Here is a 25,700-nt window from a genome sequence, read left to right on the forward strand (position 1 = left end):
TAAGTATAAATAGCAATAGATATTGAAATAATGAATAAACGCGGCAAACGTTCAGGTGTATTTTTTATAGGACTCGTAAAATTCTTCATTTATTGAAATAGAACTTTGAGGAGAGTTGCTCCAAAGAGAAGAGATTTTCCGTCGCAACCACGGGGAATAGAAGTGACAAATATGGAACGATCAAAAAATTTCTCGACTTCCAACGTAATCCCAAGTATGTAAAAAATTTTTTTCAGATTAAAATATTTCAAGTTTTTTTAAACTTTTAAATACTAGGACTCTTAATTACGGAAACTAAAATCAAATAGGATATTCGAGTTGCCGCGACACGAGATCTTTGGAATACTCCGTTGGCAAATGAAGCTTCACAACCGTGTCCTTGCCACGTATTCCAGAGTGAAACCGCACGTGCCCGCGGCAGTGCCCCGTAACAAGCATTTCCCTGGGGTCCATCCGAGCTTACCCTTCACAGCATCCGGCAGGAGGGAAGCCGATTGCTTACGGCGAATCCCAATATTTATGCGGGCAATGAGGCGCGCCGCCATAAATATTTTATGCTCCGCCACTTTTCGAATTCAGCGCGCGCCCGAATATGCGAGAAAGAGAGGGAAAGAGAAAAGAGAGAGAAAGAAATATACAATGGAACACAATTCTCGAAAGCTCGTTCGTCTTCGTTCGTCACGAATGATGCCTTTCCTTCCCCGGAATCGATGGCCCTTAGATTTCTATAGGGATCTTGAATAGACCAATAAAAGTATTACGAGTTTTGAATGCCCTAATCTGCGGATATTACTACTTGAATAATGAAATCTTTCTTAAATCTTCGATTGAATGTCCTGATGTGCGCGAATTACCTAAAACATTTTTAGAACGATTTTTATGCTTTAGTGCGCAGTTTTTGACAAATAATAATATAATTTTTATTAAATATTTTAGGCGCTTAATATCGCATCATGAAAGTTGTATTTAGCTTTTAGGGAGGGAAACGAGCGTTATGTTTTAAGCGATACGAGCGTGGGACGTAAAACACGACACGGATCATTGCGAAAAGTGCCAACTCCACTTTTGTCGGTGACATTGTTGGAGGGATCATTACCTCTGAATTGCTTGCACCAACTACGATCACTTACGACCGCGTATAACGCGCGCAACGTGTAACTGGGTTACAGAGCGCTGACAGCTACCGCTGATTTGATTGGTCAATTACTCGAGTTTGCTCGTTACAAAGTAACAGCTCGGACCTGATAATTTACGGAAATGATAGCTGAAAGAGTTTTAAAAAAGGGATGTTGCGAAATAACAACTTGACGTTTATCTCACACGTTCGCTCTTTAAAAAAAAATAACTTCCAGGAAATCTATTGTTACAGATCGTCCACTGTTTTCTTAATAGAACAAAAGAAAAAAATGTTGTCTAATGATTGCTTAAAAGCCGAGATGACAAAAGAAATGCGAATTTTAATAATTATGATATAAAAATTTATAAATACAGAACTACGAGGATTTCCCCAAAATTGAAATAAAAGTCTAGTAAAATATCTTTTAATTCTAGTATTCACAAAAAAATCACAAGTTTTCAATGCTCGAAATATATTCAATAATATCGACATAAATTTAATGATAATTTAATAATAAAGATCGATAGTAAAGTTTCAGTTGATTTTACGATAATGACAGTAATATCACCAATAATGCGATTTAGTATTAGTATACTATGTAACAAACTAATTGCTTGCGTCAAGTAATATTAACGTGAACCACTTTATTCGCGATCCACATGCATTATTGTCTAGCGATGAAGAGGAGCATTTAGCATCTAGTAATTCTGTTATGCATGCGAACAAGCGGATTAATAAAGCTGATAGTTTACGTCGAGTATCGATTCTATTTTTTGTAGCTTCAAAATATTCAGTTTCGATAACCGAGACAAATTGGAAAAGAACTTTAAATGTTGAAATTTTTAAATTAACCGGCATACTGGCGTATAATTACATTTTCAGACCACCAAATCCTCGTAATCTTCATAGCTCTCTAATTACAAAAATACATGTGCATAATAGTTCCCGAATGATTAAATTCGATAATTTTTTTTAAATATCATATTCAGTTCTCGTATTTAAATTCGAAAAATTTAGAGTACCGAGGATTCTTCGTTCCCTAAATCCACGGATTAGCGTACCTTTTGTTTGAAGTTCCGCATCTTAAGTACGCTCTGCACGTCGAGATACTAACGTCGATATATTCTAGCGGTAGCACGGCAAGATGGCACCCGAGTTTCGCACAGAGTCCATGATTCATCGAGCGGTGAGGCAGTCCATCGGTTATGCCAATGCCGCAGTCCCTCATCCGCGGCTTACCCTTTCCCTCGCACCCTTCTATAGCTGCCGCTTAACCATCCTCCCGTGTTCGGACAAAACGTGCCACCCTCCGCGACATATTGCGTATGATCCCGACCGAACGGCCAGGAAGACAAATGGTCGGGATGCTAAGACATCTTCGAGCTACTCCAACCAGGATTATTTCGAGATGAAGACAGCGCCGAGCTTCCTGAATCCAGAAAGCGATGTAGTACCGCAAAGAAGGGAGAGGGAGAAAGACAGACAGACAGACCGACAGAGAGAAAGAGAGAGAGAGAGAGAGAGAGAGAGAGAGAGAGAGAGAGAGAGAGAGAGAGAAATATGAAGTTAACTTTGGGAAGTCGCGGGCAGACTTGAAGTACTATCTGCCAGGCAAAACTTATATTTTAAAGCTAGTTTTGGTGGCGGGCAAACTTCACGCGAAAATGTCTTTCCGTGTAATGTAGAGTGCACAGGACGTAATAATAAATACGGGACATCGTAACTATATTTATGGAGAGATCGTGAATCTCCGTATTATAATTAGACAAATTCTCGGACAGATTTATGAGTCGTGGAAATTCCTGAAACTTCCGTCCTCGAAATCACAAACTCCTTGTATATCCGTAGATTATACATTCTCTAAATTTCTCTCTCTCTCTCTCTCTCTCTCTCTTTTTCTAGCTATCTATTTTTTTCTTTCCAAGAGAAATTCTAAGATTCTTATGTAACCTGTAGTTTCTGAAAATTTTAGTTTCTTTATTTCCCCACAAAAATTCTTAACATACATATCTATGACACATATTATTTTTCATAATTCTAGTATTATTGGCAAAATTAATATGGCTAAAAATTTTTTAATCGAGGAGAGGGAAAAACTGCGATATCACCGCAGTTCCACTGCGGAGAATATAACGGGTGAGCTTAAAATGGCTCAAGGTCAGTCGATATCGATTCCAAGACCTAGAAGGTTCACGGGGTCGGTACCGATTTGCGTCAGTGCCGTTCTATAGAGAAGAACCTGGCCTCGACACGAAAACGTTCCAAATTCTTAACGGATAGCATCCTGGTACAACTGCATTTTCGCCTTCTCGACGCCTACCGACGCCGGTGATGTACAGGTGCAGCGACCTACTTTTCGAAGCGAGTCACGAGCGTCGATGCATATGTAATTCCTGTTCTATTACTCCTTACGTTGGGAAAGGTCGCAGCCAACGAAAGAAAATCTCTCTCTCTCTCTCTCTCTCTCTCTCTCTCTCTCTCATACACACACACACACACAAATACACGGAGTTTCGAGTTTAATGACGACGGGAGTTTCTTGGTCGACGACGGATCGGGGTGTTCTGCGAATAGAGAGTTACATAACTGCCGCATTGTCTTTTCATCTTTCGAGTATTCCCTGACTTTATATATCGCACTCATACAAATTAAATTTGTGTTGAGTTAATATTTTCTCCTCACGAAATCTGAAGATACTACGCCCAAAGGACCTGAGCGTTTCAAGATTCCAAGAAGATAATCCGTGTAACTATAAACTATAAATTGCTAAAACCTTACTTAGATACATCTTTGGATTTTTAGACTTTTTGTTCCACGCACTTTCGGATCTCTGAGACGTCAAGCACGATCTTTCTCGTTTTTAAACAATCCTACGAGTTATCGTTAATGGAACATCGTCGGTGATACATCGTCTTCTCGCGCTTCGTCTTTACCTCGAAGAACAAGAATGGATGTAGGACAATCATGTGAGCGATCCCGATAGGGGAGAAGCACTTCAAGTTCTCTCCGCAGAGCGTAACTCGATATTGCATTAATGCGATATACGGAGGATTTTGATGGCGGCCGAGGGCCAAGTCGGTTGCAATATTTCGTCGTTCCGGTGTCATATGGTGAGGCGCCCAGGGGTATTGCGTTTCCGTCAGGGGTTAGTGGTGGATTAAAGGGGATACGTTATTAAGAAATGGTCGCGGTGTCGCTTTACAGAAAAGACCTGTGCCCGACTTGCAAGAAACGCATGGCAAGGTACGCGTAATTACCTTTAAGATCTGCGATTTCTCGTGTCGCGAGTGAATGTTTCATAAATCGCAAGATCTTTGAAGTCCGGACTTTCAGGACTCTTTATACAGTTTTCATTAGAAGCGCGATTAATATTTGAAAAATATTAGACCGTCAGTGAGACAGTTTCGAAACGACGAATTTTTTTTTTTTCTCTCTAAAAGACTTTCACGAAAATACTTCCGAAAGGCAAGCATTTAGGTTTCTGGCATTCTCTACAACACGAATTCGTGCGGGGTATACTCAGGCGTGGCAGATCCTCGTAGAGGCATAAAATCGTACGCGTCATACGGTATGCTACAGTGGACACTAATCGACGTGCGGAGGGTTAATAATTCATAGCGCACGCCCCGTATCTCGGTTCAAAACGTGATCCATCGGCAAGTCGGCTGCATGACTACTTCATTACGACGTAATAAGCGTACAGCCGGTCCGGTCGATGCTCTACTAAACCAGAACCAGAAACAGTGAACTCGAACGGAGCGGAGTCGGTACACAGAGCGTGCCGGCGAATGAGCAGCGGGATGAGTTGGGAACGTAGAACCGCATAAAGGATGAAAGGACGACTTCCCGAAACTCCGAAGCGTCGCCGCTCATATAATCCTCGAGCGCATTGTGTCTTTGACGCCGGCAATGATATTGGCACTACGGCATTAGCGCATCGGGCCAACTTTGACGACCTGTGTATCAGTGTCAGTGCTCCTCTCAGACAACGCTACCTATTTACACGACAAATTAGTTTACTTGTTCTTAGAGCGAGACAGACGTCATGCCTACCATTTGCAGCTGCTTGTAATTTACGGTCAATTACAGTCGGTTTTCAAGTCAGGAATATTAGACCGGCGCAACTGAAGGCTGTCGATTATATATACATAAATTTTGAGAAAAAATTTTAGGCAATTTCTTGGAACAATCGCAAAACTCCGTTAAATGTAAAAAAAAATATATATATTAATTTTTAATTTACTCGACCATTTAAGAACGTAACTATCTCGCGAAAATCTTTCCTTTCCTGACGGAGATCCGTTTCGTGTCGTTGGTATTTAAATTCTACACGGCACAGAGAGATAAATCGCGGTGTAATTACCTCATTTATGCAGCCGACCTTTGTACAGAACATGTCGCGCTAGAAACGCACCCTCCTTGCAATTACACCACAGCTCCAAGGTATTTTATATTGCATTAAACCAACAGCTAAAAGTGCAACGGCGCGATAGGAAAGACCAAAGGGTCCGATGTTACAGAAGATCCTGCGATTTCTTCTGCAGCTTTCCGGAAACGAGGCGACGTGCATCGCGCGTTAAATTTAAACGGAGCGAGATATAATTGGAGTAGAACGATTGATCGATGACGCCCATTTCGTGGAACCGGACAATGATATATCTCGTACAGGCGCGGTCATTGATCTAATTAATACCGTTCGCCGCTACCATTAGCGTGCCGTAGCAGCGGCGCAATCGAACACAGGTCGAACTTAATCAGCGAATGTCTGCGCGACGATGCGGATATGATGCGGCGCTAATTGGGACAATCTCGCTTGCCGGCGGATCACGCAACGCCAAGAAAGAGGAAATTCTCATTCTCGGTAGTTCAGTAGATAAATAATGAAGAACGGGTCGAAAAGATAGAGGTGGCTACCATCTACGAGATACATCTTATCCTCGTACGAGGAACGCGCAGTTAGTCCACGCGGAAGTTTTATTATACGCGGAAGAGTAATGTCGACAGCCAACGCCGACGAGGCGGTAATAAGATATATTTTTCAACGCGTGCTCTCGTGCAGGTTTCGGCGGAGCCGAGTGCTAGCGATTTTATTTATGACGGGTGTCTACTGGCCCTAGCAGATACTGCCTTCTGAGACAGTCTATGTAACACTGTTACGTATGAATCTCCGTAAAACATAAATATAGATATGCGAATGTTCAAAATTCACAAATTCGCGTTTTGACAAGTCGCGAATCTATGAGCGTACGTTACGCGTACTTTTCTAGACGGAAGTCTGTGTTTCTCGAAATGCAACTCGAGATAGAATATCTACGATTTTGTTCGTGAATTTAAAATTAAAATAACGTATAAAAGATGCAATTCTATCTGCAGTTATGAGCTTCTAAATGTCCTATAAACACATCATAAAAATACAAGGATGTGTACATTCAAGTAGAGAAAGATCTGTGAAAATATTGTTGGCCACCAAACGAGATAAATGCAGAATTGTCAAAGATATCTTTGCACCCGTCAAGATAAAAAATCCTTACAGAGATGATGTGAAATACCGAGATAAATGTAAAAACTATTTTCACTGAAAAGTACAATTATATGGATGTTCTATGATTAATCTAAAGATTTATTTGGGACACGAAGCTTTTAGCAGCAGAAGCGTTTACATACCAGATAAGCCGGTAAATCTAGAGACCGGCTAGCTAGAGACAGCCGGCCAAAAGCAAAGCTGTTAGTAAAGCAAACTTCACCGGGTTGAATTAAATTAATGCGCGGCACGGCGCGCTGCGCGGCGGGAGTGTACTGCAGTAACGAGCGTGCCCAAAACGCAGCGATTATGTGTAAAACTTCGGATTAAGATGTAACACTACGCTAAGGAACCATCTTCCTAGCCACCCTCCATTTTTAAGGCATGAATAATTACTTGAACAACTCCGCGAGTACTCCTTAATACGAAACAGCGAGTGTGCGCAGTGTTTCCCCTCCGCGTCCGGGCTAATCTACGAGACACCATAAATTTATTAACAACGAAAATGAGTTAGTCGATAGTAACGAGCCGCTTAGTCCGAGAACGCTCCGAGCCTCTCCGACTTTTCTCGTCCTTCTCGTCGATAGTGTCGCCATTGCCTCGCTCGTCTCACCCTAATATTCTGGGATATTAAATACCCCTGCCCGAGCGGATAACACATCGCCCCGAAATTCCCCGGCGAGGCGAAATTCCTCGCTCGCCCAGCTCGGGAAAGAGAGACTGCAAAGTGAGGAAGGACCGCGCGGCTGACGGAAACAAAAAGATTATCCTTATTTTCTTCCTCGATTCCCGTTTCTGTCACGTTCTTACCGTAATTGTAGCTGTACAACGATCAGAACAATGCGCCATTAAACTGACAAATATTGAAATTCGAAAGAAGATATTGGAGTGGAGTCTAATGACGGTCCTATATTATATTCTTACGGAACTTCGTGTCTAACGATCGTAGAATTTTATAGACTTTTTTTTTGCCAACAATAAGAACCTTCTAAAAATTTACGGACGTTAATACTCGTAGTGGCCCGATATACCGCGAAGTTACGTTGAATGACTCAGGATACTGTCGTTACTTCTAAGAGTAACTTCACGACTTTTGCAACTTAGACGAGGCAACGGGGAGCAAGTAGCGTGTATCGCTAACAGGCGAAATATCGTTAATAAAATTAAATGGAGTAGCTCACGCACTCAACCCAGTCCTCCACCATCTTGGAAACGTACCGCTGGCATTCTTATACACGCAACAAGATTTGAAAATGTACTCCGTGCTGCGATCTTAATTGCATTTAAGGCTTGCGCGTACGACACTTTTCGTGACGTAAGTCGTCTTATAACAAACGAGAAACCATAAAATTTCGTAAACACATATGTAATATGCGTGTGAGCAAAATTTCAGTAAGACATCGTTGCGGCGTCAATATAGTTAAATATAATCCAGTTATTTCCAATAAGTACTGACTTGACTAATAAAATAAGACAAAACGCATTACCCTTTTTTTTTTAAACTATATACACAATCACGAAATTAATTGTCCGAGCACAAGAGTCCTGAATTTATGTTATAATTTCTCCGAGTTAAAGAAAAACAGTATATCATTAAGATTGCATCAGATCTACGCGTCAATAAAATTCTAAGACGCTGCGAGTACGAAAATAATTACGAGTTTTCTTAATAAACGGAAAACCGTACGCGCTATTACCGCGGATCATTAATGAAGGCCGGGACACGAATTCGTAGATAAAAGATCGTGGGGATTGACGAGTGTAGAGCTCTGCGAAAAGAGTTTCACGCTGTCTCGGTAGTGCGGTTCATCGTTTACCCTTCACGCGCGGCTCCAGTGGGAACTCTTGAGTCACGTTTCCCGTTCCCGGGGACAGAAATCTTCTCCCCGAGCTCTAGACACGTACAACATATAACCAACGTTTCGCCGGTTCCAACTTCAGGGACGAGTACGAGCGAAAGGGGATCACGCAAGGGCCGGGCCATAACCGGACGAGGATCCTCGACGCGATCGTAGAAAGGAGGCCGGGATCTCCCCTTTTCTACGCCGGTGAAAACCTTCCGAGAAACTCTTCCGCTCTTCGTAACCCCGTAACCCTTCCGTCATTACGACGCATTGGGGATGCTAAACTCTTCCGGGATGTCTAGCCACATTTGTCCCTTCGTTCACAGTCGTGCAAGTTGTACATACAGCTGGGCGCTCCCTCCCCTCCGCTTGACTCCCCAAAAGTCTTGAGTTAGAAGTCATTCAAATTCGTTCATCGTGTTTATTTCAACTCTTTTATTTACGTTGCTCATCGACTTTCGCGTTCAAGTGTTTGAATGGTAAGCTATTATTTACTCGCAGTTCTACGTACAATTACGTTTTCCTGCGAATGTAGAAGTGTTCTCCTCTCTCTTTGCAATAAGATTGTAAAAAAATATACGAAGCGTTACATGAATGAAAAAAAATTTCTCAATTGGATGCACGAGGCATTTTACATAGAAAATGCGTATTACACTGTCGGTGCATGACAAACTCGACTTCGGCAAAGTAATCGCTGTTTCTTCTCGTTCCGGGAACATTCATTCACGAAACATTCACCGCAAAGCATTTTCAAAGTGTTTTCAAGGAAAACTATTACGTCCTAGATACTCGACTACTTTCCTCTTTCAGACAAAAGCGTTATAGCGTTTATAGTACCTCAAGAATTTAAGATTATCGAGCAAGTACCTTGACAAGTAGCGACAGAAATTTTAAAACCCGGATTCAGAAAATGTTATGATATAGTCTTCAAATTTTATACATAAATCTTCGATTTTACAAATTATTAAGCTGAAATCATCCTTGAATTAATTTTCGGTACCTAGATAAGCCTCAGACTCAATTGATTTCATGGCACTTTTTATTCTCCAGGGATTCTTTGCACCTAACAGATTTTCATTGCAGACATGCAATTGCGGTAGATGTCGCATTCTCGCAAAATTGCGGATCGCTTAATCTCGCAGACGTACGAGGAGCGAAGAAAGATGGAAGAGAGCGCACCGAGCGACGTGAAATCCTATTAAGCGATCCCCAGCCTCTATCTTCATCCGACGCGTCTGATGCGGCTGACGTCTCGAAACGGCCAGGAAATGGAATGGATGCATAGGAGCAACAGCGACGATGCCGTGGAAACAGAAAAGAGGCGATGGACGACAAGGAAAAGGGGACGCAAGGAGGCGCAAGAGTGAAAGGGATCTAAAATGGAACCAACCGAAACGCCTGTCGGGACCTGAATTCCCTTGTGGAATGGAGGATCATCGTTACCGGAAGCCTTCGACCGGAAATCTCGCTAGCGGCTCGGAAAGGTTTCCACCCTCTCTATTTCGTTCGCTCCTGATATGTTTCGGTCATTCAATTTACACTTGTCTCTAGTTTGCGCAGTTAAGACGAGTGTGCCGCATATCGTCAGGGGAAATGTGAAATAAACGTGGATGATTAAATAAAAATTTCGAGAGACAAGAGGATACAACGGTTTCGCTAAAGTATCCAAAAATTTAGCTGGGTACAGAACTAAACATAATTTTTTGTTGAACCATCAAAATAATTATGCAAAAATTTAAAGTTAATTGCTAGAATTCAAACTATTTTTCGTAGCGTTGCTCATCATGCCTTTCATAATCATTTTAGTCCAACAAAGGATTCAACAAAAAATTACTTTTAAATCCGCATTTGGTAAAATTTTTTAATATTTCAGCAAAATTTTTCTTTTCGTAGAGAAGAGATTTGAATATTTTTCCGAATAAATTAAATAAGAGAAGATGAATATGGAATTATAGCCTTTCGACGTTATTAAATTTTTATACGCTTTCAGAACAGATTATTGTACACCTAGATGCTTTTGTATATAAATTCACCTAGCGTCGTAGATTGTATTTTTAAGCGTAGACATCGTTTTTCTAGCGCGTCCAATACTCATACTCGCGGGGAGGAAGCAAAATAGTTGAACAACCCAAATCTAAACATCTCAAATGCATAACATTTTAAATCCCAACCCTGAGCATGGGATTACACACACCATAAACCTTCGGCGAGATTAACGCTTTTTCCGGGGCTACTTCGTCCGGCCGCAATTCGATTCGACAGTCGATAAGGAATATGTGTTTGCACAGCACACATCGCCGGTTTGCGAATGCTTTATGGTGTTTGCATTGATTTCTATCGATGACAGAGCCACAGTAAATATTATCGGAGGCAGCTACACCGAGGAGTGAACCGTGAATTTAGAGGCTTGCGGTTTATTTTCGCGGTACACGCAGACGTATGAGCTCGAGGACAGAATAATAAACCGCCTCCATCCCTGTCTGCTCCTGGAGCGACAGGCGGAATGCACACGCGGCGGTAGAGATCTACTATTTATGTATAAAAAGAAATATAATCATACCGCACGCTTCAGCCATACGGTCTTTACTGCGCCGAGCACTTTCGTACCCTCCGGGCAATTAACGCTTTAACCGGCAGACTACAGTGTAAACTACGGTGAAAATTTGTGCGTTTCTTTTTTTTTTATAGCAAATTATGCTGTGCGTTGTCCGCATACAAACAACAAAATGTTATTTCTCGATTAACTTCCCTTAATTTCCCTCCGGCGCCTACGCAGCTTGTTACGAAGGAATAGCTTAATGTAATTAAACGTTGAAACATGGTACGTTAAACAAGATAACAAAGTGCCTTTTTCGGATTTTATTCACTACCAAAGAATTGAATCTAATGTATTTAATTTATAATTTTAGAAACGCAATATCTGCGTTTCAATTTTATCCTTGTGTATTTCTTTTTTTTTTAAGTAAACATGAGAAAAATGCGGAGACATCTCCTCAACGTGATATTATTCGAGGCTAGTCTCTCTTGAGGAAAGAAGTCATGAGTATTCAATTTCTGCTCTATCCAGAATCAGCTGGCATACGGCCACAGCGAGAACAAGCGGGTTCTCTTTTGTGGCCGACGATATTCTCTAGAAAGATATTTGTCAGCCGGCGCTACCTTAACCCGAACTGCACTTGACTCTGAACCGCCGGGGAATTGACCTGCGCACGAACACACGCTTCCTTTTCCAGCATATTCGCTACCCAAAGCCAAATGTCACGGCGTAACATAATCCACATAAGACGTAGCTAGCGTAAGACGTAGGCGTATATAGCGAATATGAAAGATATAAAACGCTGAAAGTGTAAAACACGAGATATGCAGAATACAAAGCATGGACAACATAGAAAAGTTAAAAAATAGGATATCTAATACCCAAAGAGCTCTTGTGGATAAAGAAAATTCATGAGACCGGTTGATCCTAAAATTTATGTTTTCATAAATCTGTCCAAAAATCTCTGAATTTAATGATTTTTAAAATTTTTATGGAATTAAATATAAAATTTGTCAGATATGAAAACAACATGCAACTATTTTCTTGGTAATTTGAAATAAGATATTTTTAAATTTTGACAATTTGACAAAAATTCAAATATCTACGTAAATGCTTAAGAATCTTTTAGAATTATGAATCACATATAAGCTTGTATGCAGCATATTTTGCTCGGAGAAATGCATTCTATACATAGATGCATATAAAATAATATTTTTTTCTGCTTCACGAGCGCGCGTCATTTTTCGCCGGACTACGATTGCACGGAGCAATAATCCGAGAAAAAAAAGCGGAAAGAATTGCGAGACAAACGGAAATAAGCACATCAAATGTAGGATTACTGCACCAGTCGCTAAACAATTATCAATATAAATGACAATATTATGACAAAATAATAAAATTTTTAAATAATAAATTGCAAATTGATATCTCAGATATAATTTTTGTAGAGATATTTTAATAAATACCTTTTTACTGAAAAATATAATTATATTAAGTTGTTCTTAATAGTTTATTGACTCTTGTGCAGTGATCTTACACCTTTTGTTAAAAGCGTGTCGTAGATTTTATCTCGTGTTCCTACATTGCCCGTAACTGTCCGCAATTTTCAAGCTGATGTGACCACAAAAGCGACCAGCCCACCACAATGGTCGGACAAAGTCCACCACGTTTGTTTTTCTTTGCCTTTTGATAGAATTACGGAAATTGATCTCAAAGAATTTAATTCTTTGAATTTACAGATCTAACGAACTTTTATATAAATGTTTACAAAATAAAAAAAATCTTTAAATCCAAATTTTTGAATTTGTAATTTTTTCTTAATTTAATGGATTGTAATCTAAGATATTTATTATCGTATGGAAAAAGACAGTTTTGCTTAAGTATCTAAAAAAATTTGCTAAATACAAATTTAAAAACAATTTTATTTAACCATTAAAATAAATTATGTAGAACACATTCTAATTAACTAAATTGTTAAAATGTCAACATTTTTGCAGCAATGCTCATCAGTATGCTTGAGCGTTCTACATAATTAGATTGATAATTCAATAAAATTATTTTCAGATCTATATCTAGCTACACTTTTAGATACTTGAGCAAAATTATTCTCTCAGTGTTAGCGAATATAACCTTTAAATATAACGTTCGAATCGAGGAATGCATAATCAAACTATTTGCAATTTTTTAACCGATACTGGAAGAGCTTGTCTCTACTCACTTAAGTTTATTTAGCAAAATCACCAGCGTCGGCGATTGGCTAGTTTGGCTTGTTAAACGATCAACGTAATGGATAAGCGGGAATCCAGTTTAATCCTAAAATGCCGAAACTCACTCGGCTCCGCTTGCGAAAGCTGACTTACTTAATTGCTGGCTTTTCTCCTTCAGTGGACTCTTTGTACCATCCTGATAATTTCCTTTAAACACCGTTTATTCCCGTCTCTCGTAGTGAGCACGTTCAATCGTTTTGTGTATAGAAAAGTGATCGCGCCGTCCATTATCCTTTCGGTACGATTAATCCGAATAGTCGTGTCTCTTTGTCAGAATAACGCGAATCGTACCGTATTTCATTGTGGTATACGGCACTCCACAGCGCGATATTTCCGCGCACGTTGGTCGTGACAAATAATAGCACTTTGGGGCACTTAACGGGTGGAAAAATGAAAAAGTCCCTCAATCGCGTTCGCGCAAGTACACTTAATAATTCTATCGCGCACGACGCGGCTTGAGTTATCAATATCCCCCGATATATATCTATATATATACCAATACATCAATTAATTTGTCGTGCGTACGTAGGTGTGTGTGTGCGCGCGCGTGTAGGTATATATATAGCTTTATTATCGAAGCAATGGACACAAATAGATTTAAAATGAGTATCAAATCAGATTCTTTGATCTATGAGGTCATTTGAAAATCATCTATGAAAGACCAGTCAATAAGAGGATCTTTGGGAACGTCATTATTTAATTGTGTCTATTATTTTGATAACGAAGCTCTTCATAGGAACAGTTATTTTTCCTTTTTATCCGTATGTTCACGAAAATTTAAAACATACTTATCTCACCCTATGATTAAGTAGATATATAGTGTGCTCTACTACGAGCTAATTACCTTTGGTAATTGCATGGAATGCAAAGTATATGTTTTAAAAGGAATTACATCGTAGAAATGCACTCTAATTTTTTATTTGATCCCTTTACGGGCACTCTTCAGTACGGTTCACGAGGAGAGCGCGGTAAATTCGGCGTACGACGAAGTTGTACGTACTGGTTTTTTCTTCTAATTTATTAAACGAGGTTATTGCCGTGGTCGGTTTCGGAAAAGCTGGGGAGTTAATAAGCTGACATTAACGAGTGTGATCCGTGCGAAGCCCGTATGTGCTTTGTTCATTCTACTACACATTTTTATATCTTGCATTGTAAAAATATATAGTAAAGTACTATGTATAACGATTTTTTCGTCTTTTAAACACTATTGACTCTTTCATTATTATTTTCAAGTGCATTCCATTCAAATAATGTAAAACGTTATCTTTTTCTCAGCTTCACGATATGGAATCTCGTCTCTTGTTGTACAATCATTTTACTTTTAATCGAATTCATCGAACATTGATTAACTATTGTGAGCAAATTAATTTCTCATTTCGATATGTTCTAATGAAAATCTCGGGGATCTAAATTTAAACTCCTCTCTGTTTAACTTCTTCCGCTCCTTATTGTGCCTCGATTTCTCAGATAATTTTAGAATTCTGTTTCCGTCTCGTCAATTTTTACGGCGGATGAAACTAGACAGAAAAAGCTGATTAATTCAGTCAATCGCGACGAGTCGGTCGTTAAAACCGTACCAAGAAAGTCTGCCGATTTAAATAGCAGTTAGATCGAGGGGTTTTCTGACGTAAAGAGAAACCTGCGTGGCGCACGTCGGGCACACGCACGCGATCACACGTGGGTTTTTCTTGGCGCAGGATGTCGCGTATCGATCACTCCCTAGTCTCCATGGTGTCTCACATGACAATATGTCGCGTGACAGTGATCAAGGGTTAACGGAGGAGAGGGCGGAGGAAAACAAATATATTGGGCCATAAATTGTGGCTCATTCCGGTGCCGGCCATTATTTACAATCCTCCATATCGAATTACTTTTCCAAGCATTATTTATGGCGATCCGAACTTATACAAGGTTTTTCGAGCTTTGCTTTTGTTCGAGTCTCGGTGCATCGAACGCGAGACGAGTGATCGATGCCAAGTACATGGCATTGTTACACGAGATTGTTACACGAGAAAAATTCGCGAGGAAACTTCGCATTCGCGTTCCTCGCGGTAACGACCGAACTATCGCAGATAACAAAAGTTGGACGCGGAATCGGAAATTTTCGAAATGTGATATCTTTTCCTATTTGAATCCTTAGATTCAGGGAATCCTCATATTCATCTCAACTTTTCAATTGTTAATGCACGAAAAAAAATGCATCATTCCATGTTCGCGTTTGAGATTTTCACAACACAATAATCCAACTAAACTAAACTATACGCATAAAATGCACATTTTTGTATTACATCAAAAATTATTGCAAAACCGTGTTGCAATAATAACCGGCAGTTGTTTATGGTTGGATTGATATTTCAAACTGATTATTTACAGTTCAGTGGTAAAAGCTCGCCATGATCGTGCCGCGAATGCATTCGCGAGCGCCGGCGCGCCCACCGAAATGATTAATGACAATCACGCACGATATAGACGCCGAGACGATACGCATCGCCGTGAATCAACATTCCGTTATAATACATCGGAAAATTAATGCCGCGCCGGAGAAAAAGAATACCGCGGAAACGTGCATCATGGGCAGAAGCATGCCGCCGTTTACTATGGAAATGTATTCCGCGGTCGTACAGTAGATCGCCAGTAATTCTGCAGGAGTCGCGGTGCTTGATAAGTAAACGAAATTATTTTTGCGCTTAAACATTAATCAAAGATGCATCCGCCTGTGAAAAAAACCGCCGGGCAATAATTTCTATTCCCTTGTATTTACATTTAAAAGGGTGCGCGGCGCGTAATGCAACAGTCGCAAATTTTATGTGAACCATACATATACGATGCTAAGCCACGTTATAAAGATGAGAAGAAAGTAATTCAGGTTGAAACCAAATTACGTGCACTTGTTTAATTGAATCCGCGAGGAAAAATAGTTAGTATTTTACTATTTAATCTCAAGTCACAGCACAGTTAACGCAAATGACTCAGTCGTGTACGCAGAAGGTATCTAAAAAATAAAGGATGTAAACAGAATATTTTTAATCGAGATTTTTTTAAGTTGGGAATTATACGAAATATTTGAAGTTATAGGAAACAACGCGTACGTACAAAAAAGGTGAATAAAATTTTCACTAACCAGATCACTAACGATCGATAGAAAGTGCGTAACAATCGCATACAACTTTTAAGTGAAAGTGTTTTATATTTCTCGTGTAAAATTCAACCGCACTCGAATGCGGTTACGTCTGTGCCGTTTCCTATCGACTTTGATGATCGAAAATCCCTAACTAAATCTGTTTAGCTTGCCATCGTACTTTTACAGCCTCCGGCTTCGATTGCAAGAGAGACCGGCCTTTTTTGCGCTTTAATATTCGATACTTCGTGGTTTTGCGTAAAACGAACGCTATCGCTCGTACTATCTATCGCTATCGAGCGCGGTGTTTCTCATAAAAAAAGAGATACGCGTAGCTTTCGGCGTGATATCTGATACCATACGGCGCGAGATTGGATTTAATGTGTATTTTTTTTTCGCGTTTCGGCAAAAAAAAATATAGGGTGTTCCTCCCCGTTCTTCGACATTCGAGAGGACGACGACGAATAGATTTTTCTCGACAGCTGTTTTTCATGCCATCGAAATTCTACTGTATCGATCACCGACGAGGTTGCAAAATTTCCCCGAGGTCCCTGGATTTTTTTCCCCATTTCTTCCTTTTTTTAATCGCTGCCGCACGCTTTGTGCTACGAAAATTTGATATCGCACAACGGCCGATGGGCGCGCGTACCCGCCTTTGTCAGTTAACGTACTCGGTTGCCTATTGAAATCGTCACTGTTTTTTAATTAAAACAATAACGTGCATCGTTCGCCTTTACACGCGTGAGACTTCCTCATAAAATTCCAATGTACCACGAAGAAACCTTATCTGTATTTCTATGATTTGACATATGTCAAAGAGAGACTTTGAAAAAAAAAAAGGAGAAAGAAAGAGAGGTTGAGAAAGAAGGGTTGTAAGTTGAAATTTTTTGAATTAAGAATGAAGAAAAAATATTCTGAGGCAATTATAATGTAGTAGCTGAACTAAGAGAAGATCTAAGTATAGCCGCAGGCTATCTTCTTCATTTCTTTACGTTACATGTGCAGAAGGCGAGAAAGACTTCGTACCCTGCCTCAACTATCTCGGACAAGGTCTTTAATTAACTCCGCTCTGTCCAGGTCAATTGCCCTCCGTAAAGAGAAAAGAAACGGCGCGTGCTTTTGTAAGCGCGTAAAGTTCGGCTCTAGCACGACGATCGGCAATATAAAATTATTTAACGAGAATTGCCCTTATTTCGATTTACTGATCGTGAAAAAAGGATGGGAGAAAGATGAGAAGAAAAAGAGGGAAATTCGTTAAATATAAATTGCGTTACATTATGCAACTGTATTGTGTTATAATATTACACAAAATTGCGTAATGTTATATGATATTGTTGTAATTAACATCCACGTTTTGACTTCTGTATTAATTTCATAAAAATTCACGTGACAATTGGTTTGTTTCGTTAATAACATAACCGCGTGAAAAGCCCTCCGCCACATCTACACGAATTCATAATAAAATACTGACTTATTAAACTATTAAACTTTATAAATACTGTTTTAAACGTGATTTACTCAAGCCATGTTGCTTTTAAATTAGTTGCTAGATGCAACTTGAAAGATATTCGATCGCCATGAGTTAGAAACGCAAATGGTTCGCGTGACTTTTCAGTCACCCCATAGCTCCTGGTACGCCAAAAGAATTATAGGCGCTTTAATAGCGACGACTACAAAGGCCGCCATCCGTTTTTCTTATCCGCGGGGAGTTTAGAAGAGAAAGTCTCGTAACGAGTTCCGCGGCGGTGGTCGATGCGTTTAATTAACGCGAAACTCGCGTGAAATAGATTCAACTTCGCGGCTCGCTTGCAGCCTATTCTTTGTCGATAATTCGAAACTGACATCGATATTTTATGCCGTTCGAAGTGAAACCTCCCGCGTCCAGTTTTAGTTGGTATTTCAAAAGAAACGCGTTAGAGATATTTGCGGAGAATCAAATGAAATATATTCGAAAGAGACTACGACCGGTCTTTAGGTGTAACATGCGATTTTTATAACGTCCTATATACAGATTCGATCAATGCGGGTAAATGCACTCCGAACCAGACATGAGATAGATCGTCCCGCTATCATGGCATACTTAAGTCCAGACTAAATAATTCAGAAATCATTACTTCCTATCGCACGCACGTCCGACCCTCACTATTTCGCCGCGTTGTATCGCGTGCGACAGAACGGGTGTCTCGACACACCGATATAATCACCGGTTTTTTATCATCGTATCAGCTTAACTTTCATATTAAATTTTTCTATCGTGAAACATAACAAATTTCTCGACCTAATTTGTCTCAATTAAAAAATCCTTCCTACACTTCGGACAATCCCTCCCCAAATAATCAAAATTTTACTTCCACTTTGATTCGATTTTTTTTACGTACTATTTTGATACTTTAAATATTCAAAGTAAAAGTACCTTTTGTTGACTATAATAGGATCTGTGGAGAATTAAGAGATCTTGCCTCTTCAAAAACCTCTTTTAGACCATTAAATTGGCAAATTTTTTTAATAACTACTATTTTGAAGCACAAAGTATTCAATTTCCGTGACTATGATCTCTCGCAATCCTCAGAATCTATAATGCATGCTAAAAGGCAGCATGTAGTAGTAGAAAAATTTCAACTCGGATCACGGTGCATCATTTCATCGCGCGTGAATTAAATATATACGAATCTTATATTCTTTCGTTGAATAAATTATTTATACATTCACGAATTTTTTATCGCCCTTCCTACTTCGGAGATTGCAGAATTTTCGACCACATCACTTCCGGGTGCCGCTCGAAATTTCTACATCGGGATTTCTCGCTGACGTACAAATGTCTTCTCGTGAACGAAAAAATTGCGCGTCGTAAGTTTAATTGGCGGGAACGAACTATGCATGGGGGCATCGTTGTGCCACGTTGTGTGAAGCGTTATCGACGTGTGGGTGAGGATGAGACATGATTACCTCCTCAATTACCACTCAATGCTGTCCTCTCCACATAACGTTACGTACACTATGGGTGAAATTCACTCGTATGTACTCTCGGCGACCCGCAGAGTCGAAATTCCGCCGACGTCGAACTCGGGATTTATGCGATTCTGCGAAGGGAAAGGATCGACGATAGAATTTGTGTCGCGTAAATTATTTCTGCGATGCGTTTCACCAGGGTTTCCTCTTTCGGTAAAAGTAATTCGGAATACAGAATCTCTTCTCTCGCGAGTGATTTAAAAATCTACAGATCTCTAATACATATAAACATACTCGTATTTATACATATGCAAAAATGTTGTAATTAAAAAAAAAACGCTGACCTAAAATAAATAAAATTGTTGGAATCTATCGTCGCACACTGAATAGAAACTCTTACGTAACCATGTGGTGGCTATAATTAATTTGTGACCGCAAAGTATGCACTTTCCTCTTTGCTTATTCGCATCCCGAGCGTACGACGAGTGACCTTACGTTCTCTCGCGATGACTCCGACTCGCGGCATTCGTCGCCGGAGGATTGCTTAAGTGCTATAATTAGTCGAACGTACGAAGTGCACCATTAAGGGACGCGGCGGGTAGAAAAGTCCACCAGAAATGGTCGTCGACCGTAAAACCTCCCACCGCTGGCTGTGGACAGCGATTTTCGCAAACTGTCGCATTCTTAATGGCGCCATCGCCAACGACCGCCCCGGCTTCGTTTGAAAGCCCGGACGAGACTCAAATCTATTCTAATTCCTCGTTGATATTAACATTTTCTCAAGCGGTTTTTATTTGAGGCAGCGAACAGCGAAGTAATAAAGGACGAGCAAAAGCATCGAAGCATGAACAACGAACAATGTTATTTCGAATAATATTCTTCGACAATAAACAAGAAGCATATCGTGCAAATAACGTGTTATTCTCGCAGATATTATTTCATAAATATTATTTCAAAATGTGATATGTTTGCATCGACACTCAAATAGCGATGCACCACGTGTTTTTGCTCACATTATTCGTGTCAATTATATGTACACTTGATGGAATCACGGAAAAGAGATATGCAAATCGTTACAATTATGCTTACCCTTAAACAAAGTGTTGAGTAAATTAACGTTCAAAGGAATAATTAAAATTCAACATCGCGTAAAATTGCAAAGCAGCTGTCCACGCGCATCTGACGTTGGAAAAAAACCGAGAGAGTAATCGTAACACCGTAAACTAAGAATAATCATCGTCGTGACCACATCTCCGATAAAAATTACGCGATGAGATTTTCGACACGTGGAGCACGTAATTTTTGTGTACAAAGACGCGAAAGCATTTTCGTGAGAGAGAGACAAAGAGAAAAAAGGGAGCAGAGAACGTAACCAACGCGATACACGCGATTTGGCGATTACGATCTAAAATGAACTCTAAATATCACGGTCAGAATTTTGAGTGCCCCAAAAATCTCTCAAACTTGTAAACTTTACTTATTACACAAGACTTAAAGATTTATAAAACTGGATTATTGGATTTTTAAACTTTCTGCGTTCTAGCTTTCAAAACTTTAAATTTTTATTAGATTCGCTCTGAATTTTTGGACTTTTAGTTATCTCCTCGAACATTTTTCATTATATCGTTTAGGATATATTGTTGGAACTTAAATTATTGAATCTTCAGTCTGTGGAATAAATTTTTGTATCTCTGGTCTTTGACCTTTGCGTGCCACGATCCTCAGACGTTTAGATTACGTTCTCTAGTCTCAAGATGCTTGGTCTACCCCTTTCAAACAGTCCGTAACGTCTTGTCGAGCGGAACGGCGTTCTGCTATATAACGAGAGGAATCCTTCCGGTACCTTAATTTAAAAAAAGACAAGGCAAACCCTTGATGCCCCACCGGAGGGTCAAATCCGGCTCCGGTTCAAACCGCGTTTCTCTGGCCGCGATTCCATCTCTTTGCTACTTTTGTGCATCGTATTCTAACGTAATTTATATACCACGCTCGTCTCGCGCAGCCGGTAACGAGTACGAGTACCGCGCTCGAAAACCAAAGCAAATATTTTTCCGAAGGAAATCTTCGTGATTCGCGCTCGCTAGATGGTTTACTCGCTCGTGTGCCTCCCAGGCAAAAGAGGGAATCGAACACGATGACTCTCGCAAAGGTGAACGAACACTGTAGAACTCGCTGCAGCGTGTGGGTCTTCTCTCTCTCCCTTTCTCTCTTTTCGTGCGCTCTCTCTCTCTCTCTCTCTCTCTCTCTCTCTCTCTCTCTCTCTCTTTCCCTAACCCCGACCGGATATTTTTAACAAGCGGTTCGTGCCGAGACGAAACAATGCGCATCCCGCTCTGTGTGCACGCCTGTACACGCGCGAGCGATAAGGCGCATCGTTGCGGAGAACACGCTTTCCCACGGGAAGCCCCGGGAGAAAGGAACACATCCCGGACCAGAGGATTCCCTTAAAGTCTCAGAACTTCGCATTTGACAATCCGCGTTTTCCCGGCCATCTCGACCTACTTTGCGAGGTGAGATCCCTTTCATTTATTCCCTCTAGTCATGGAACTCTTGCCCTTTCTTCTTTTTTCAACTCCGAATTCACCGGGAATATGGAAGCGGCGCGCGACGCAGAGGCAGCGACGCCTACGTCGGTATGCGGATTCCGCGCGCGGAAATAAAAGCGACACGACATTTCGGCGACGACGGCGGCGGGCGGCGCGGCGCGGCGCGGCGCGACGAAAATCTCGCATTTGGGAAACCCGACGGTAGCGGCGCACCCCAGAGCCGATCTATCGCACCGCTGCGTCGGGATTCCGATGCATCCGGGATCTGGATGCAGCTGCGAGAGAGAACGCGGGGGAGAGACATGGAGAGAAAGAGATGAGGCGAATGAGAAAGCAAAAGGGGGCCGCAGACGCGAATTCACCGGCGGGATTGGAACGATAGCGGGCGCGCCGTTACTCGAAAACCGGAACAATACGTCGCGTAGGCGCCTTCGAGGGGTGGGAGGGAAAGAAAGGTAGCGAGGAGAAAAAGCTACGGATGGCGTGTGTTACTCGTAAAATATGGAAGCCCATAAAGACCGGGGCCGTGTGCCACGTCGGCGAAAAGACGCCGGCGAGAACTCGTGACTCCGGAATTTCCTGTGTGTCATCCGTGCACCTCTCCCTCACCGATTCGCTCGCGATTCGCAAAGGAGTCGCTCTCTCCCTCTCTTTTTAATAATTCGCCGAGGGATCTTCCCCATCTCCGAAATAGATATTTTATTTTATTCCATTCGCGTCTAAGCGCCCGGCCGGTGACCCGATCGGATTTAATTACCGCTTCAAATTACGAATTTATTTGTTATCCCTGGACAATCGATAATCGCGTTAAACATGATACGTGGAGCGATGCCGTACGTCGTCGCAAATCGTTCTAAAACGAATAGCCTCTGGCGGCTGCCAGAGAGCTATGCTTTGAGCAGCGAACCGGCCCGGCGCGACAAGCACGCGCAGCACTCGATCGCGCCAAAGTGCGGAAGTGTGCCCGGTCGATTCGAGAATCGGAACGCGGTCGATGGCCAAGTTCCCGCGTGTAAATCCTTTCGCACTTCGAGACCGGCTCCCGTCTCGTCTCAATTTCCAAAGAGAATCGAAACTCAAGCCGCCGAAATTCCTCGGATATCTGGCCAATTTGCGACGATCGCCGCGGGGCCAAAGGACACGCCGTGTCCTTTCCGGCACAGAGCCGCGGCCGGCGGTGCACACGGAGCGGTCAGACGCATTGGCAGTTTAAGATAGTTAGGCTGCCACGTTGAAAGTAGCGGTATATAGTTTGAGATAGTTAGCGACCACGATGAATTTCCGCGCCGAGTCAATAGCTATAGAGACGTATGGAAACGACAGTCCTCGGGGAGGAAAAGTTAGGGCTTTGCTCGGGACATTTTGACAATCTGCGATTTGTTAATTGTCCGACACAACCACGACGACCCCTCGCACGACGATAGAATTTAAACAAAAATTAAACGAATAAATAAACATCAATTCTTAAGTCAGCGTTAGTGACCGTCAGCCAGCAAAGTTTCGTGACTTAAAGAAAATTAAACAAGTCACAAGTCACAACGATTTTGCGCGAATGATCGGAAGAGCAATTAGATTGCCAAATAATCTTGATTGACGATCTACACGCATCGACTCGGCGCACCCAATGGCTTACTGAATCATCGATCTAATGGCACAAGCCACTTTCAACGTAATCCGTGCGCCAGCAACGGGAACCTGCATCGTGCATAATTGAATGCGATACATCACACGGAGGACGACGTGATGCGTGGGCGGCGGTGCCGAAACACCACTGCGGATATAGTTGGTAATAATCTATCGCCCGCATAGATCGGCGTGTCATGCGAGCTGTTTTCGCGATTATCTAGGGACAAGCTCAGTTGCCCGGAAAGCGACAAGAAACCTGCGGCACCACGTGTAATTGAATTCGATACAATGTGGCCTACTACACCGGCCCGAGTCCGGGTTGCCTTGCTCTCCCGCGCGACATACACCGCCGCGGATTAATTTCGCCCGTTAATGAGAATTGATCGTCCGCGAGTATCCGCCTGGTTACTGTCCGACTTTTCCGATATCGGGGGAGACACGATCGAACCAAGTGTCACGCGAAATTCTATATATAGAAATAGAAATAAATCATTATCGATGGTATATCGACATTATTAAATATCGAATGACAACAATCACATATTTTATCGCAATTAGATACATAAATAATTAATTCAATATTTTAGAAATTAATAAATTGCATCGTTTTATCTGGATAATAATTTAATTTTTTTTAAGCCATGAGCAGTAAAATGTATCTCTTTTTTCGCCTCGTCTCTTCTTTTTAAAGATCAGCCTTTGAATGTATCCGAGCTAAATATTCCACATTTCAGAATTTTCCGACGGTTCCGTGTGTTTTTAAATGCTGCTCTGTGCATAATTTATTCAGCTCGCCGACTGCGCGTACGTGCAGTTGCACAGCAAACTACCGGTTCTATCGGTGCGTCATGCAAACTGTTTTCGAGGCTATCTGAAGTCATGCTGGTCGCGAATACAGATTTGCATCGAGCGTAATTGGATCCTATACACCGTTGCTTGCTAAGGCCAACAGGCTATCGGTGCTAGTGTCCGCAAACACGACTCAATCGAGCTATCACCACGACCTTCGGTGCACTTAGATCGATACATATTACCATGTATCCCGCCTATCCGATCTCGAAGACGTAGATACGATTATATCCGTGAGAGAGACTTAACTGGATCTTGTCTTAACGGGGAAAGAAGGAAGAAAAAAAAGAGGTAAAATGATCATATTAAAAAAAAAAATTTTAAATGAGGTATGTATTTTCGAACTGGCCTCGCGTAACGCTCATAAAGAACTCTGGTCTCGTGAAAATCTATCCATTTCCAATCGGGATCATTAACAATTAACGAAGCGCTGATACAAATGTATCTGGGATATAAATGAGCCTGAGGGACTGAATAATGAAGGTTCAGAGAAGCATCCCGTTCAAAGAGAAATCGAACGCAAATTACACGAAAATTGAGCCCTGTGCCCTATTACCTACAGATCTCTCTATTACCTATAGATGCGGTGTTCTTCGCGAGCAAGCAGCTCGTCAGGCCAAGTATTTGTCAAGCAACAACCATTACGAGAGCGAAGATTATCCGTAAATATTTTCACGAGCGAGAGTCAGGTCTGTGAGTCAGAGCGTCGCCCGGTTTTCTATTAGCTGCCGTTTCTCGGTTCATCGGCTCGCTGAAATTGGAAATGGTCGTCGATGGGTACCAGTCAGTTCTCTTAATTCTCGGGTCTTCCCTTCCCCGACGGAGGAGGAGCGAAACCGGTTATTTGCAACATTCGTTCGACCGTGGCGAAGGTACATATTCGCGCGGCGCGTTGATTTCCGATGATTTCTAGGACGAGGCAACGAGGTCCCGATTACGTGATTCACAGAAGCCAAACAGCCGAGTGAGGGCAATGCAAACCCGTTATTTCTCTCCCTCGTCCTTTTATTCCCGATACGTCTTTTTCCTTCGCCGCGAATTACGAAACTCTCTCCGGGGAATTCCTTTCGTTTTTTTGCTGACTTTTGACAAAATTTGAAATGTTCTCCCCTTCTCTACAGAAATATTTCGTTTCCTACGAACGTCAGTATGCTAATAGCAAAACTATAGAGAACTGACGTTGTGTTCCTGCAATCCTACTATATGTTATCGATTTATTATAACAGAGAGGAAACGTCGGATGCCGATTTTCCACGAGCAACTTGTTCGAATTACTGTCAACCATTTGTAATCGTACGATATCGAGTTCCGTTTTAAAAAAAAAAAA

The 25,700-nt window shown here is 41.4% G+C and overlaps 1 protein-coding gene and 1 long non-coding RNA gene across 6 annotated transcripts in view; one reads left to right on the top strand and one right to left on the bottom strand.

Moving 5' to 3' along the window:
• LOC105832399 (fasciclin-1) overlaps positions 1 to 25,700 on the bottom strand; it is a 231,126-nt gene that overhangs the window by 200,237 nt on the left and 5,189 nt on the right. The gene's annotated exons all lie outside the window — the stretch shown is intronic.
• LOC118645988 overlaps positions 1 to 25,700 on the top strand; it is a 43,315-nt gene extending 17,615 nt beyond the window's left edge. The window contains exon 2 of the long non-coding RNA XR_004963621.1: positions 71 to 25,700. This is a non-coding gene — a long non-coding RNA (uncharacterized LOC118645988). The remainder of the gene's footprint in view (positions 1 to 70) is intronic.

Source organism: Monomorium pharaonis, chromosome 6 (assembly GCF_013373865.1).
Source record: "Monomorium pharaonis isolate MP-MQ-018 chromosome 6, ASM1337386v2, whole genome shotgun sequence".
Taxonomy (NCBI): Eukaryota; Metazoa; Arthropoda; class Insecta; order Hymenoptera; family Formicidae; genus Monomorium; species Monomorium pharaonis.